We start from the raw sequence: 18,322 nt of genomic DNA, 5'->3' as shown, positions 1-18,322 counted from the left end.
GGGGGAAAACAAGCACATGTATTATTCACAGTACATCATGGGACTGCCCAAGTCCAAAGTAACGTGGCATGAGAGCTGCTTAGTAAGCAGAAGGCACAATGTACACGCAAATACATGTATGGATTTAGCTCACAAATTGCATGCGTGTGTACATTTTAATATAGTTGACATTTAATAGAGCACAAGAAGTGTGTGTGTGTGTGTGTGTGTGTGTGTGCGATATAGATAGATATCCAGAAAACAATGACAGATTCATTTTGGATGTTATGTCTTGACAAAAGCTCCATAGAGAGTCGAAACGGTTTGTTTTTATGAAGATTGCTTTTGCTCATTCAATAAAATTATGTGAAAATTCGAGTCCTGTGATATTAATATCTATATACACCCACACACCAGTCTTCTACTCATGGCCCTTTTAGTGGATGCGCCACCCGCTAAAATTTAAGCCAATATTAAAGTTATAATTAGTTATTAAATGTTTTCAAAGTTTGATGCTCAAATTATCATTTAATCAATGTATGCTAAATTATGCAATTAATGGATAGCTTAAAGTGAAGGTCAATTTTTGGGATTCAAAATACATCATGTTGAAGATTATCTTAAAAACATTAAATTCGCTTACTTTATATGTATAAATAACTAACCCTTTGCCCAAAAAATGTATTTATAATGTTGCTCCGTTATTGCGTTTATCTCCGCCCATACAGGACTTCCTTATTCTGACTTGATGACGTCGCTTTGTTTCTTACAACGAGACTACGCTCGTGCACCCTTGTTCTGTTTGAAATGCGCATGCGTACGGTCAGCTCAATAGCGCATGCGCGTAATTAACGGCCGTAACTTTGTATGCAGTAATTTTGCGAGCAAACAACGAATGCGCGTTACGGGGACGAGCATGATGATGATGACGCGATGTTTACTTACACGCATGCGCATAAGCTGACAATGACGAAAACGAAAAGGGGCTGGACGCCACGGGGTAAAACAATAGATTGGAGCCAAAAGATGTCAATCAATAAAGGCACTATGACGGGCGGATTTTACAGCTGAAACGGAGCGGTTTCAAAACGTAAAATATAAATCTTTTGCTTGTATCTATCTATACTTTGATGAATGAACATCATACTCATTTTAGCTAAAATATTGAAAACTGCTAAGCACAACCCCAGACTTGACCTTCACTTTAAGTAACATTTTTAAATAACAAAGCATTGTTTAACATTGCAAAGTATTACACTAACCCTACCCAGCAGGCAAAATTTTCTGTGGAGAACACTGCTAACACACACATACAATTTCCATTTTGCAAATTTACATGGAATGGTTAACTAAAGAGTTAAAAAGATCTGGACAAATATTACTGGCAATCAAGGGATTAAATCGCTGCTATATTTGATTGTGACAAGGGGTCCTAATCTAAAGTTAGAGGGTAGCAGATTCAGGAGAAATTTGAGGAAGCATTTTTTTTACAGAAAGGGTGGTGGATTCATGGAATAAACATCCATTTGAGGTGGTAAACACAAAGACTGTAAAGGAATTCAAAAATGCCTGTGACATGCATAAGGCTATCCTAAGGAAAAAGTAACATGTAATATGGGTAGACTTTTTGGTTCTTATCTACGTCAAATTCTATGCATGTAGAAAAAAAAAAAAAAAAAAAAAAAAAAAAAAAAACATACACAGATTGAAACCATAGGACCACAATGTCACTTAGTTCCAATGAAGTGTAGGCTAAATTGGTTCATAGGATTGCCTTACCTTTAGCACAAGTGTTCCTAACATCCCCCACAGTGTCTTTACTGCCTCTAACAGAAGTTTATTAAAATGTACTCATTTCAGGATTATAAACATTGCATGAAAACAATACGCAAGAGAAAACTAAATCCAATCTTTTTATACAAGAGACAACAGCGACATTGAGCATAGCATATACCTCTAAACCAGGGATTTTCAAACCTACCCTTAGGCCTCCCTAACAGGCCAGATTTACAGGATATCTGAGCTGGAGCACAGGTGAAATACTCAGATGACTAGTAAACGTGCTTATTAACCTGCTCTCACCCAAGGTAAATCCTGAGCACCTGGCATGTTAGGGAGGTCTGAGGACAGGTTTGAAAACCCCTGAAATAAACTACATGGAAAAAGGCACCTAAAGACCCTGAAATTCCACACAACTAGAGGAACACTCTGTATTGCATATTTAAAGAGGGTCCATGTTTAAAGCCCTGGGGGCTGCATTATGGAAGATGTATTTAGGTTGGACAACTAGGTTTTAAATTAGGTTTTGCTTTACAAAACGGTTAAATACATACAGTATATAGGTGTGCCAGAGGGCCACTGATGTTATGCACACAAGTCACTACAAGGAGTGTTTCCAGGTACAAACAATAACTTAGGCTAAAATGCAGTGTAAGCAGGCTAGCAAAATACAGATCTGTACCCATTTTAAAATAGTCGTTTACACCCAAATACACTTCTTGCTTTACTTGACAACTGAATAATTTAAATACAAAAAAAGGTAACACCTCTTGGTTTTGAGTAAAACTGTGCTTTGTCAAACTATCCCTAGAGTCCAAAAAGCAAAATCTGTAGCATACGTTTTCAAAATGCAGCAAATTACAAAACCAGATACAGGTTCAAAACCCTTTATCCAAACTGCTGGGGGATGAATAAGGTTTGGATTTCAGAATATATCTATATTAGCAACTAAAAAAATGGGACAGCTTGAAGAGGGGATGGGACCAAGTGGATACAACAATATTTTATGGCATTTAGGCAATATTTACGTGTTCTAATACACTTAAAGGGACAGTCTACTTTAGAATGGTTATTGTTTAAAAAGATAGATAATCCCTCTATTACCCTTCCCCAGTTTTGCACAGCCAACATGGTCATATTAATGTACTTTTTACCTCTGTGATTACCTTGTTTCTAAGCCTTTTCTGACAACCCCATGACTATTGACTTGCATTATATCCAATTATTACAGTGTCTGTAACAAGTCACGGGCCTGAGCACAATGTTATCTATATGGCTCACATGAACTAGCACTCACTAGTTGTGAAAAGCTAATAAAGCATGTGATGAGAGGTTGTCTTTAGTGGCTTAGAAACAGTCATACATTTAGAGGTTTAAAGGTTATAAAGTATACTAATATAACAATGTTGGAGAATGGGTAGTAAAGGTGTTTATCTTTTTAAACAACAATAACTTTGATGTCAACTGTCCCTTTAACCCCTTGAGTGCTAATGACTGCTCTGCACTGTCGCAAAGTTTCCCTCTCAAGTGCTAACGACGGTTTTAGAGACGTCACTAGCACTCCCCAAACCTTCGTGGAGTTCTGGGGACCTCCCTCTGCTCCCACCCCGGAGATCTAGCCTGCATAGTGACAGGCATCGCCGGGGCTTCACGTTTTGCGCAATGACGTGATGAGGTCACAGCACAACTTTATTGAAAGCGGACAATTGTCAGTTATAGGGAGATGGGGGCATGCTGCTTAGAAGCCTGTATCTCAGGCATCCAAGCAGCTACAGACCCTCACACCCACCGTTGGAAAGGTAATCGCCTAACCTTTCCAACGGCATAAAGTATGTGGCATTTGGGGGCTCAAAAAAAAAAAAAAAAAAAAAATTTTGAAACTGCCTATAGACCCCCAAAATATATTTTCTAAAAATGAACTAGTATATCTTTAAAAAAATGTTTTTATTTTTTTTAGAGTATATCTATATATATATATTCTAGCTATATGAATACTGTAGTAATCAGTGTAAATGCAGTTATCACTTAGCTATGAAATGTCACATTACCTTTTCCAATATGGCTCCTGATATATTTGTAATCCCATGACCACCTAGATCATGTAGTTACAAATTACCAATGGTAGGGGGATGCTTTTTAAGAAAAAATAATATTTTTATTATCAGTCTTTTGGTCTGTGTGTTAGGTAAGCATCCTCTTTGCTCAGCTCTCCCCCATAGTCTAAAATCCTGTCATTTTTGCTGCAAAAAGCTTATTTTTTGCAGTAAAATTTATATCTTATTTCTAGCAGCATAATTTCTTTGAAAATATCTTATTTTTGTAAAGAGAACTATATGGCTAAGCATCTGATGAGTGCTGAGGAAGCAGCTGAGATTCTTATGAACTCAGACTCTGATTTCTTTTCTGATAACCTATCTTCTGCAGAAGATTCTGACAACTACTTCTTTCCCTGGGCTGTCATATAGTGACAGTTCAAGTAAGACAGATGAACTAACCGAGCCACAGCATGGCCACAGACAGTTCAGAGCTGTCAGTTCCCGTGGCAGAGGGATGGCAACATCTGCAGTGGCCACACAGCATACTGTGGGAGTCATAGGCAGGCCTGTGCCAAGCTACAACTGAACCTCCCCTAAAATAGTTCAGTCAGTGTTGGCTCCATTTACTGGCAATTCTGGCCTCTTGGTGGGCACTGCAAATTTTGAACCCATCAACTATTTTCAGTTGTTTGTGGATGACGAGTTCTTAGAATTTATTGTTCAGCAGCCAAAATACTGGTGCAGAATTGAGCCGCCATGCCAGAGCACATCGGTGGACTGTGACCAATTTGCAAGAGATGAGGAAATTCTGGGGCCTCACTCTGCTAATGGGGATTGTGCAAAAGCCAAGCATAGACTCTTATTGGTCAAAGCAGTCTTCTCAGATGACCCCTATCTTCCCTGCTACAATAAGCAGTGACAGATATAATGCAAAAACTTGAGCAGTAACATAATATAAATGCAAATGCTCTGCAACGGGACAACCCAGAACATGACCGATTGTTAAAATAAGGCCTGTTCATTACTATTTATTGGCAAGATTTCAAGAGTGCTATACTCCAGGCCAGTACATATCGGTCGAGGAATCATTGATCTTATATAAAAGGGACGTATTGTTTTTAAACAATACATTCCTGCTAAGATAGCTCGCTATGGGATCAAGCCGTATAAGCTGTGTGAGAGCTCTAGTGGATACACCTATCGTTTTAGGGTATACACTGGCAAGGATACTGTTATAGCACCCCCTGGCTGTTCCTCCTCCCTTGCTGCCAGTGAAAAAAATAATAATGTGGGACTTACTCCACCCAATATCTAATAAAGGTTACCATGTATATATGTGGCTAACTTTTACACTGGTGTGCCATTATTTAAATTGCTATATAGCAAGGGCACTGTTGCATGCGGCACAATACGTGCCAATCGCAAAGGCTTTCCAACTCACATGTTCAGAAAGCAAAAGAGTAGAGACAACATTTTTGCGCTCCGATGTGCATCTTCTCACAACTATAGATGATGAGAGCACATCACCTGTATGTCAGGGGGCAGAACACGCCAACTATAAAACCATGTGTGTCCTGGATTACAATCTGCATATGGGAGGGGTAGATGAGACTGACCAGATGCTTGAACCATACTCTGCTTCTCACAAAGCATATACATGGAACAAGAAACTGGCAGTTCACTTGATAAATTGTCAGTGTTTGGCTACCCAAGGAAGAGGGCAAAGTTTCCTGAAATTTCAGTAATCTGTTATTAAAAGCCTTCTCTCATCATCAGGGGATATTCCAGTAACTGGGCCAAGTGAGGAGAATGCATGGCCGTCACTTTGCAGAGTATATACCAGCTACTGAGAAAAAAAAAAAACCAAAAAAACTTTCCCTAGTAGGTGTAGAGTCTGCAGTCACAATGGAAGTCGTAAAGACACCCGTTACTACTGTCCAAACCAGGGCTATGCATGCCAGAATGCTTCCATATTTATCATACTACGGAAACATACTAGCTGCATACCCTCACAACCCCAGGAGGCTTACGCATGACCAGCCCAGTGATTGAGTTGCCCCTAGCAAAAGGTACGTATGAAGGGAGATATGAAAGGTGTGTGACTGGCCAGTGGTAGGGGTTGTGTTTCTGTGAATGAATAAAGATACAAAAAGGTGTGTGTGTGTGGTCAGTAATAGGAATGATAGTCTTGATGTATGTAGGGGGTGGGTGCTTATGTGAGTGAATTAGATGTGAAAGGTGTGTGAATGGTCAGTAGCAAGAGTTGAAGCCTTGACGTTGAGTTACTGCTCACATGGGTATCCATGTGCTATAATTCATGCAGTGTGAGTGCGTAAGACATAAACGAACATGTCACTTTGCTTAGAAAACAATATTTTCTAATCAAAACACCATATTCCATGAATATTTGTGCACTTCACTTTTGTGCTAGAAGTACATATAGCCCCTCATTTGATGCATCAGGGTATGCACTTGCTACACATGTGTACTTTATGTACCCTAATTGAACTTTCCAGGTAGCTAGAGCTGTTTAGCTGCAGATATAGCAACCTTGAAAATCTTATTTAAGAATGGTCTTTAAACATTAGGGGTGATATCTACAGTTAGACAGCTGTAGCCACCTGGGAATTTAAGAAACAGTATACAAGGTACACAGGTTTTGGGGGGTTTTTTAGCACAAATTTGGAGTGCGTAAGTTATAAATGAACATGTCGCTTTGCTTATTTTTTTTTCAAGTGTGATATTCGCTTATTTGTTGCACACTTCAAATATGTGATACAAATAAAACCTAATTTGATGCAACTGGGGGTGTAGTTTCTAAAAAATATATAGTTTTGTTGTCATATCTTAACTTCCCAGGCAGCTAGAGCTGTTTAATTGCTGGCAACAATACATTAAATTTGAAGATGCTTTTTGATAAGGTCTATCAAATTGACACGTCGGCAATAAAACAGTAGAAAACCAGTGAAATGTTCTCAATTTCTGCTTATTTTAGACAGGTTACCTACTGCAAATATTTAGCAACACATGTTTTGATGATAGAGTTTAGAAAAATAAAATTACAAACTTTTATAATTTTTATTGTGTGGAGTAAAAAAAACAAACATTTTTTATGCTTTATTTTTAAAACCTGTTGAGACATACACATAGAATAATGGTATATTTGGAATCTGCTAGGTCTGCTGAGAAAAAAAACAATATATAGTTTGTACTTCTAAAAGTGTTTAAACGTGAACTGCAACAAATCTCAAAACTAGCTTAGCACCCAGGTGGGAAATGGCTTAGCAGCCAAAGGGTTAAGAGAGGGGCTGGGAAAAAAAAATACCTCCTATTTAAAGCCATCATAATGTACAAGTTTCTCTCTTGAACTAACAGCATTGCCAAAATTGATTGGTTCACGAAACAGACACCATCTCAGACCTGCTTAAAATAAATTATAACAATGTTGAAAAATCTAAAGCATTTCATAAATTTGCATAAACGCATACAGTACATTTCTATAGATAGAGCTCATTAAGACTGCCACAATTCAAAGTTTAAATGGATGTCATGTTAAATAATGTTATTCTAACCTGTATAAACTTTTGAATACTGCAAAAATGTGCCTGAAATCAAGGATGATGCAGATTACTAAAGCTTTCAAATAAATTAAATTGAGGGGGGGGGGGGGGATTAACAACCAGGGCTATATACATAGACCCTAACAACTCAAAGGGGTTTGAAAAGACTACTAAGAAGAGAGAAGATTAAGTAGTAGTTAAAGGAAACCAGATTTCAGGTGTTTTGCAGGTTAAAATGAATATAGTAGTTTTCTTTCCTGCTTCAAAGCAAAGGACAACTTCTACAGGGGTGATTTACAGGGCTGACAAATGCCCACCACTTGATTACATCTGTAAAAATAAGTCAAATCAGGTTACTAGGATTTGCTTATCCTGCAAATGTACATTAACCAACAGGCACAGTTTTGCGTTAATGCCTGTCTCAGCAGGTGGCATTTAAAGCCATAGCCGTCTCTGCTCCAGCATAACTGGATACCCAAGTAACACACACAAGCAGAAGGATTACCTTAGCTTGTGAATTGGCTGGGACCGGTTCCAGGAGCAGTCACACCTCATTCTTACTGCAAAACAGGTAAAGGAGCCGCGGGGCCTTTTATCTGTGCTGCGTCTGCATTTATCTTGGCGATGGATCAAACTCTCACTTCATTGTGCTCTGACATTACGAAGCAGAGTCTTTTCAGGAATTGCTCATACCAACATTTAACTGTTTCCTTTGGGTTTAATAAACCATGAATGACTGAGCAACAGATACAGTAATTCCAAATTATGCAAGAGAAGGAAGGAGCAAACAGAGATAAGGGCTAAACAAATTACACAAGTAGTAACTCATACCAGTATAGACATATTCTACACATTTATCTCTGACTACAAATATTTGTGTGGCTTTTTTTTTTTTTTTTTTTTTTTAAATACAGATCTCCCCCCAACACACTGTAAATTTAGAAAATACAAAGGAACCAGAATACGTCTACCTGTGTGTAGGTCAAGTAATAGATCTGCACACAATTGTTTTTAGGAGATCAAACAGCAGAAACCTTCAGTTCCTCTTAAACTCCCCAAAACAGTGAAAATATTAATTAAGTCTGTATATAAAAGTCTACTCTTGTTACAATGCAAACTATAGAATGGAGATTTAAATCAAAATTAGAATTCTTCCTGCACAATTTTATGCAAAACAAGCTACATCAAAAAGATATTAGATTTTATATTCACTTAAAATTGTGAGACTTTTTGGAGAAAAAGAAACAAACTATGGGACATCTTTGCCCAGGACATACTTGAAAACGAGAGAAATCTCAATGTACCCTTCATGGTAAAATACTTTATAAATAAAATAAAAAAATCATACCACAATTTGTTTTGTATATGCCGATCTAGCCCTAAGGGCTTCATTCTAATTTAGAACAAAAACAGTCAAATGGAAACACTATAAAGATTAAATTTTTGAAGTCACTAGGATAAAGGGTAGCTCCAGTTTCATATGATATGGTATGTGACTACCAACAGGTCAAACACACATCACCTGGGAAAGGTCAATATAAGGTGTCTTACCTTAATTTTTGACTCTGCAAATACAAGGTGATAGACTAGTCCAATGCTTAAAGAGATAAAACATTTTTCTTTTAGAATTGTGATGGAAAGTTGTTCAAAATTGTACGCTCTAATTTACTTCTATTATCAAATTTTCTTTGTTATAAATCATGAAAGAAAAAAAATGAAAGGACATAACCCCCCCCCCCCCCCAAGGACCACTAAATTCAAAATTAAAACTTTAATTATTCTGATACAGCACACAATTTTAAACTTCTTTCCAATTCACAGACATAATCTAAAACATGCACACGGAGGCACCAGCTCTTACCAACTATGTGTAAGATTCACAGAATATGCATGTATGCATTTTGTGATTGGCTGATGGCTGTCACATGATGCAGTGCTTTTGAATAGTCTATTATGCATTTATTGATTATGCTATTTAATTGTGTTTAGTGGTCAGTTAATAAAAACGCACATTATCTGCCTCTTTATTAGGACGCTAGCTCAATTAATATAGGTACAAAGAACCAACTAGCTCCTCATGAGATAAACATGAAATTGCCAAGTCTACAGGTGACAGTGTTCCTTGTAGCTGTACATTTTCAATGCAAGAGCTTAATTAAACCATATGGGGTGATATGAAGACAGAATAAACAGGGCTCCATGTAATGGAATTATTTATTATACTGTCTTGTGTCCCAAAAATCCAGAAACATCTGAACGGGGAATTTCAAGTAATCTAAAATATACTTTGGGGGCCTATGTATGTTTTATTACTACTATTTTAATTTTTTTAATGGTACAGCTGTGTCATAACCATTAACAAGAGCATAATGTATCAAAACAAAAATTAGAGATCATCTTTTTTACGGTGATCAAATAATGGACACTAAGGGGACTATTTATTAAACCCCGGGTGGACATTATTTGCTATAGAGAATCATGTCCGCCCTGCAACGCTAAATGCCGACAGTATATGCAGTCAGCATTTAACATTGCACAAGAAATGCCTGTGCAATGCCGCCCCCTGCACATTCGTGGCCAATCGGCCACTAGCAGGGGGAGTCAATCATCCCGATCGTATATCAGATTGGGATGATTGCAGTCCGCTCCTTTTCAAGTTAAGGACCGCTGCTTCTTAACTACGGTTACCAGAAACTACTCAGGAAGATAGCATCCGATGCTTATTAAATCTCCCTCTAAAACCCTTACTATAAAGATACTTACCTACTGGGCTAAAAACCTGCTATGTGTCCTCTTCCCTTACAACACTGAGTTGCATATCCTACAAAAATAGTAAAGAAATCAAACATGCAATAACTATTATGCAATAAATGTATTAACATAAGTTGCCATTAACCTGCATTGCCATAATAAGGTTATAGATCGGTAATCCCTAATTCCATAGTAAATATCTCAAGCCACAGGACAAAAAAAAAAAAAAAAAAAAAAAAAAAAAAAAAAGGGAAAGCAAAGATGAAGCTACGCGACATCCTGCTAAATGTATTAAGCAGACAAATCCTTTGGATGGAACTTTTTTCTTCACTTCCTCGCCTCTCATCATTCCATTGAACCCCCTTAGCATGTAAGCCCAGCTGTTTTGTAGATAACCTACATGTAAGGCGATTTAAACAGTGCAACTCTTGGCAGGGCCCTCTATTCATTGCATATTATACATATGTTTATAGGAATGCAGAATCTGTTGGCACTGTACAAATATAACTTCCTCTGGTAGTTTCAAGCAAATGAAGAGTCAAAGTTTAAAATTTATAAAGCAAAAAGTAGAAGCACATAAAATAAAGTAAGTAGATGAAGGAAAAATTTTTTTAATGAGGAAAAGTAATAATAATAGCACAGCTTCCCATCAGGGGAAAGACTTATGCAGCTAAAGGATAATAATAAAAAAAATATGGTTATGTGCACAGGTTTATTGTAGCTACAGACTTAAATAGGTAAAAAAAAAAAAAAAAAATTTTGCACCTTAGAGGTTTTCTTCCAATAAAGAGGGGAAAAAAAAAAAGAGATAAGGCCTTCAAATGTAGCCGATCACTTCAAGAGTTGCCGTTAAGATTAATAATGTACATTACTATAGACGCTTTTCATTTATGTTGCTCAATCCTCACTATGGGTCTGACGATACAAAGCACTCTGCTCTGGCAAGTATGTCAGTACTGTAAGGTCCCACAAAGAACTTTAGAAAGGCATAGTTTAGCTTGATAGCTGTTTATTTCACCATGCAGGGTTCTGTATGTGAAGGAGACTCCTACGTTGCAATACAGTGTTCAAGAAAAGCCCCAAAGATTTTGTGAGATTCTCTCTATGCCGACAAGTTTTTGATCATCGGCCCCTAAGATTCACAATATTCCACCTGACTCCAAAAAAAGATTAAAAAAAAACAAAAAAAAAAAAAAAAAAAACTTGTCAACATAGGTAAAAGGACTTTATTTTAGAAGTCACTTTAATTTCCCATTGTAACATTTCTATTGAGAATGTCAACAACAGATACCAAAAGGGTGCAGATCCTGAGACCAGGTATAAATCATGGTGAACAATTCCATTCTTGACATAAATAGTTGGAAATCAGTACAACATCTAAAATGCCATTCTTTCCAAAACTACTATTTACAATCAACTGCTTATTGGATTGTTTTTAAAATACATATTTCAGAGCAGTGCTGTTTAAAACAACTTTTTGTGCAAAAACAGACTAAATGAGTAAAATTCAGACAGAAAAATGAAATATGAATTCTCTTCTATGACAGAAAATACAAAAAAAGTCATAAGTCCAGTTTTATTAAAGTATAAAGAAGAAAGAAACATTCAGAATCTCGGCTACAGTATCTGTAGCATGAGTTAACTACAGAGTTTTTATTAATTGATTACTTCATTGCATAACATGTAATTTCCATTCGATTTGCAAAGTAGCATTTGGAATTGAAAAGAAAGGTGTTACATACAGGACCGTGTGCATCTTTATGACTGATGTAAAAGAGACAGGCCTACCCCTGAATAGGAATAAAAAAGGGACACTTTCAGCTGACTCTCCAGGGTCAAACTGATTTAAATAATTAAACCTGGAACTGTCACCCACCCCCTGTAAATAATAGCCCTCAACACATCAGGATCAGATTGCTAGTGAAAAGCTGGCCACTTGCAAGCCGCAATTTATCTCCCTTTTCTATTCTCCTTTGTGTGTTGAGGCATCGTGAAATGTGCCATCTTCCCCAAACCACTCAGTACTGCAAGGCTTTGAGGAGCAATATAAACAATATATTGTCAATAACAGAAAATACACCATATGCCAAGGTGTGTGTATATATATATATATATATATATATATATATATATATACACACACATACATACACGTGGAGAGATCCACTCCCACCTTAGTGTCAAGCCAGCTTCCATGATGCTTCTATAAAAGTGTAGCATAAACCTGATAAAAGCACTTAGGCAAACAAAATAATAAAAAAATATATATATATATTATTTTTTATTTACTAAATTAAGATAACATTCATTTAGAAAATCAAAGAATATTGTGAAGTCAGTCAGTTTTAATTAGTCAGGCAATGATTTTTGTATATATGGATAATAGCAAGGGATTTAAAAATAAATATATAAATAAATAATAGAAGTGGTGGCTCTCTGGATTCAGTGCAATCTAATGAGACCATACAAAGCCTCATTGTATGTTCAAACAAACTACTAATACAAGTAAACTAAAACTGGAATGAAATAAAATAAATCAAATCTAGATCATCATCATCATGTGGTTTTGTAGCTTTATATAGACGTTACAAATACATGTACCTACTGATTTATCCTCTAGCACAGTTTAGAGGTTTTGATTAAATAGACCCATATCATCTGTGTCCATGTGCAGTCTCACACTCCTAAGGGCACATTGTGAGAGGATATAGATCATATACATATACATATACATATACATATACATATACACACACACACATACACATATACATACATATACACACACACTGGGGTCTATTATGAGATTATAGATATCCCGGTTTTTCCACATATGTTTAAACACTGGCAATACAAATTTCCAAACAGAGGTATGCAAATTCTAGCTATTTGCCAACTGTAATTGTAAGCAGGTTTCTGCCTTCCAGCCGAGCTAGAGGCATGGTAAGAAATGATGGCGGTTCTGTGCATGTTACATTCCAGGTGTGTTGCTTAAGCCAGTCACAACCAAAAACCTTAGTAGTTTAGCCAGTATTCCCACTCCCAAGAATTTCACCTGCAATCACTGGCCTCCTACACACTCAGCAGAACAGTAAACAACTTATTTAAAGCACCCACCAGCAAAAGGGGTAAAATATCAGACCAGGTACTATACAAATCATACAATGGATTCTTTATCAAAACTATTTTTTTTAATGTTGTTAGTTGTCAAGAACTGAAATCTAAGACATCCATCTAAAAGACCTAATGTGCACAAATCTACCACTTTAAACCTCTACTCTGAGAAATTTAGCTTTACAGCCATTTACATAAGGAAAAATTAGAGAAGCTATGCCCCACCTAGCTCACTGTAAATCAATAACTCTTCACATGGACTGTAACACTACTGCAAACCGTAACAAAAAAATAATAAAATCCATATTATCAGCATCAGGTATTTGTAGAGTTATATCGAAGTTACAAATACATGTTCCTACCAATTTATCCTCTAGCACAGTATAGATATGTTGATTAAATAGACCCATATATGTTTTTATGTAGTGTCTCACACTCCTAAGGGCACATTGTGAGAGATTATGAGATAGATATATCTCTATCTCCGGGGTCTGTTTGGCTAAGTTAAAATGTATAGATCAATGTTGCGCAACGTATATGGTCATAGTAGATAAAATATCCACTCTTAATACCCTATTATTTCACGCTCATATATTGTTTGGTCTTAGGAGCAGCCATTTCTTTTGAAGTGATTCTATGTTATGCTGAACGCTGGTTATTAGAGGTTACTAAAGATTAAAAACTTGGCTACTTTTAAATAAGTTAAAATATACATTTCAGACATTAAAAAGGTACAGTCAAGTCCCCCAAAAAAAAAAACTTTTTGGGAATGTAATTTTAAACAACTTTCCAATTTACTTTTATCACCAATTTTGCTTTGTTTTCTAGGTATTCTTAGTTGAAAGCTAAACCTAGGAGGTTCATATGCTAATTTCTTAGACTTTGAAGAATGCCTTTAAATCTGAATGCATTTTGACCACTAGAAGGAATTAGTTCATGTGTTTCATATAGATAACATTGAGCTCATGCACGTGAAGTTAGCCTGGAGTGAGCACTGGTTGGCTAAAAAGCAAGTCTGTCAAAATAACTGAAATAAGGGGGCAGTCTGCAGAGGCTTAGATACAAGATAAGCATAGAGGTAACAAGTATATTAAAGTGAATGTAAATTTTGATGATAAAGTGCCAGTTTTTTAAAAATTGGATTAAAAACAGGGGCACTTTAATTCATAAAAATTTACATTTCACTCGTGTTGTGAAAATACTTAAAAGGGACACTGAACCCAAAAATTTTGTTTTGTAATTCAGAAAGAGCATGCAATTTTAAGCAACTTTCTAATTTACTCCTATTATCAATTTCTTTGTTCTCTTGCTATCTTTATCTGAAAAAGACGACATCTTTGCTTTTTTTGGGTTCAGTACTCTGGACAGCAATTTTTTTATTGGTGGATGAATTTATCCACCAATCAGCGAGGACAACCCAGGTTGTTCACCAAAAATGGGCCGGCATCTAAACTTACATTCTTGCATTTTAAATAAAGATACCAAGAGAATGAAGAAAATTTGATAATAGGAGTAAATAATAAAGTTGCTTAAAATTTCATGCTCAATCTGAATCATGAAAGATAAATACGTCATGTTCCCATGCTGCATAAACATAAGTATTTGTTGTTTTATTTTTTATTTTTTTTACCAGTCTTGTGGAGATCTGCCACTGTCAAAGAAAACAGCTCTGGGTGTTGACATCAGCAAGTGAGCAATGAATGTCTAGGCCAGTGATTTTTAACCTTTTTTTTGCCGTGGCACACTTTTTTACATTAAAAAATCCTGTGGCACACCACCATCCCAAAATTTAAAAAAAAAAATCACACATTGTAGCCTAATACAGCATATATATATATACACATACACACAAACACACACATACTGTATGTATTGTGCTGTTATGCCATGCCTCCTACAAACTACCCCTGCACTGGGAGTAAAAAACAAGCAAAGTTTAAAAAATATGTCACACTGTTGTCAGTCTGCCGTGGCACACCTGAGGATCTCTCACGGCACACTAGTGTGCCACGGCACACTGGTTGAAAAACACTGGTCTAGGCAATAGTGGAGTAATATGCATTTCCTGCAAATTCACTGTAAATATAAAACAGCATTTACCTTTTTTTGTTGCATTTCTTCACTTTCACAATTAAATTTTAGTTTACAATATTCTATTTAATCTGTCTCTTTGGTTTACATTGCAAACTGACTACATTTTGAAGCCGACTTGATTTTGTCATCAAACAATTAACATAAAAAAATAAAAAATATGTTCATTTCTTGTAACTCAAACTCTGATAAGCATGTTTTTTTTTTTACTGCCCCCAGAGATGCTGGTGTGTATCCTGTAGGGCCCAGCACCACCACCTTGCAACACACTCTAGGTGGCATTTTCTTGATAAGAGTAGAAGCTCCTGCTACAGCAACAATGATTTAAAAAAAAAAAAAAAAAAAAAAAATTAAAAAAAAAAATTAAAAAAAAAAAAATCAGGAAGCATTTTAAGGGGCAAGCCACTGTAATGCAAAACAATGCAATTGAGTGAACATAATCATTGAGATAATAAATATTATTATTATAATAATGTTATATATGCGCCCTTCTAACCTCACTGGGATAATAGATCATCAAGCTGATCTAGACACAACCTGGAAGAGGTCAGAGAGGAATCAAACCTTTCATGAAGAAGCAGATGCAGGTTGAATTCCCAATACAGATGTCACATCTGTCCCATTTTAAAACTATTGAAAAAAAACTTGAGATTACTAAAATATTGCATGCAGATATGTCTCTATTCAGACCAGTCATATCAACCACTTCCCTCCTCTTGGTTCTGTCAGACAGTAATCAAACTGGAGTTTTCTGTAACATATCAGCATAATTGATTGGACACTGTACAGAGCTAAATGTGCAGTTTCTATAGTACAGGAATAAAGTACACCACACATCTCCTTTTGAGAATGAATCCTGAAAAACATATTTCCAAAACTATTTTGTAAGCCTTAAGAATGGCAACAGATAATTGCTTAAGGGTAAATTGTGTAGGCACCTGCTAATTTATGGTATATCTTGGCAATTTCACCACCCATTGCAATACTTTCCCCGCACCCACTAGGAACACAAAATATGTTGTGGCAGTTACTCAGCTCCTATTTACCTTAATACCCTAGCAGAGCAGGTTCCCAGCCCTATAAGACATACATGCGTGAGAAGCATGAAGATTGTATACGTATCCAGAAACGCTCTAAGATATTAACTATTTCTGTCCTTTGCTGAGAAAGGAAATAAGTGCCAAATCTGCAGGTTGGATCATGGCTGCAAATAAATAAAAAAATGCCATGAAAGAGGGAACATAACACTATATAAAGCACCCGACTGTCACTCTTCAGAGGTGACCTTATCATTAGTTAGATAAGGACACATTCAATAGTGAATTATTTTAAATTAGCATGGTGACATTATAAGAAGGAATAAAGGACTTTACACATATGCCATCTTAAAATGTATTGCAGCACAATACAGCAAAGAATGGGTTAAAAAAATAATCTAGGAACTAAGATATTATAGAGTGACAGCAATGTTTTTACTGGGTGTAATAGACACACACACACCCAACACAAAGCAGATGTCATTGTACAGGCAAGTAAGAAAGCAAATAACTTATGATAACCCCTTATGTGCCAGGAGAGCAAGGCATTAGTGTTACACAAAAATTTCAGTTACAAAAAATAAACAAAGATATAAAGATATGGTTTATGCACATAAAAAAAAAAACAATCTGATGAAACCAAACAGGTAAGGGATTAAGTGGTGTTATTTCCAATGATTATGGGGTATATATGTATATATATTTTCAGAGAAATTAGTGCACCCCTCCCCCAAAGCCACCCATCAAGTGCCAGTGGCAAGGGGGGTGGGGGCCAGCTGGCAACAGCAATCTGATTAGGATAAGTGGTGTGCTCCTCTCCCACACCCACCATATACACACACCTACAAGCTAAACAATATACCAACCTACCCTTCCCCCGTTGCAAATTAGGTTTTGCCCACAACAGACCACTTCTCACCGTTCCTATTCTAGTTTTGTGTGCCCGTTAAACCTACGTGTACCTGGTTTACAACAATGCACACACCCACCTTGCATATGTTAGTCTCAGTATCATAGCATTCACCAAGCATGCAAATGCACTCGCCTTCTATACAAAGCTCGTTACCCAGGCACTTTATGTAGGTACATGTATCCCCCTATACGGAACCCCACACCTTTAATGTATGCACCCCACTACTGAACAACTATGTGCGCATAAACAAATCAATATCTACGTAGTAGAACTACCCATAAATGTGCCTTCTGGCAATTAACACAGCACCTATCTATATAATTCCAATAAACGCCATGCATCGCGTCCCGGCCTCATCATGCACCCCATTAAAGTACACCCCTATATCCATGCACAGTGGACCCTACAATAACAACACGCCCCTTATTTCACCGGACACACTTGGCACCCTTGTGGTCTTTCCTTTCCCCTACCACTCAATTACCTTACTGCATGTGAACGGCTCTGTCAGCGAAGCCCCGAGCTCCTCATCTCACAGCCGACCGGCCGCCATCTTCCAGCGTGACGTGGGGACTCACCCCTGACCTGCAATATGAATAGGAGCCAGGGGAGAGGGAGGGCAGTACAGGGGGAGGTGGAGACAGGAGGCAAGAGGCATGGAGACCGGGCACGGGAGGGAGGAGAGAAAGGAGGGCACATGCAGGCAGAATAAGAGAATTGCATGAGAGGAGGGCACTGAGAAAAAAGAGAAGAGAGAGTATAGGAAAGACGCTCAGGAGTGAGGTGTGGGGACGAAAAATAGAGATAAAGGGGGTAAATTGCTGGAGAGGTCAGTAACAGCACAGTATAGAAGGGGTCATCAAGGGAACATCTGCATTCGTCCAGTTCAGACTGGCACCTTTCAACTCTTAATATCCCATTATTACAGTTTGTTTATGATATATATATATATATATATAGTATAAAGGTAATCAAAATAAAAAATGTTAACTGTACATAAGGTCATATGGTATGTGTATATGTCACAACTGTGTGGCATGAGATCTATCATCTATCTATCAT

The 18,322-nt window shown here is 37.0% G+C and overlaps 1 protein-coding gene across 1 annotated transcript in view; it reads right to left on the bottom strand.

Annotated features, from left to right (window-relative positions):
- Positions 1-17,928, bottom strand: part of HIC2 (HIC ZBTB transcriptional repressor 2) — a 103,443-nt gene extending 85,515 nt beyond the window's left edge. The window contains exon 1 of the mRNA XM_053701954.1: positions 17,745-17,928. The gene's annotated coding sequence lies outside the window, so the exon portion shown is untranslated. The remainder of the gene's footprint in view (positions 1-17,744) is intronic.
- Positions 17,929-18,322: the final 394 nt, after the last annotated feature.

Source organism: Bombina bombina, chromosome 2 (assembly GCF_027579735.1).
Source record: "Bombina bombina isolate aBomBom1 chromosome 2, aBomBom1.pri, whole genome shotgun sequence".
In the NCBI taxonomy this organism is placed as follows: Eukaryota; Metazoa; Chordata; class Amphibia; order Anura; family Bombinatoridae; genus Bombina; species Bombina bombina.
Note: the sequence above shows the minus strand (reverse complement) of the source record. Positions and strands in the feature narration are given on the sequence as shown.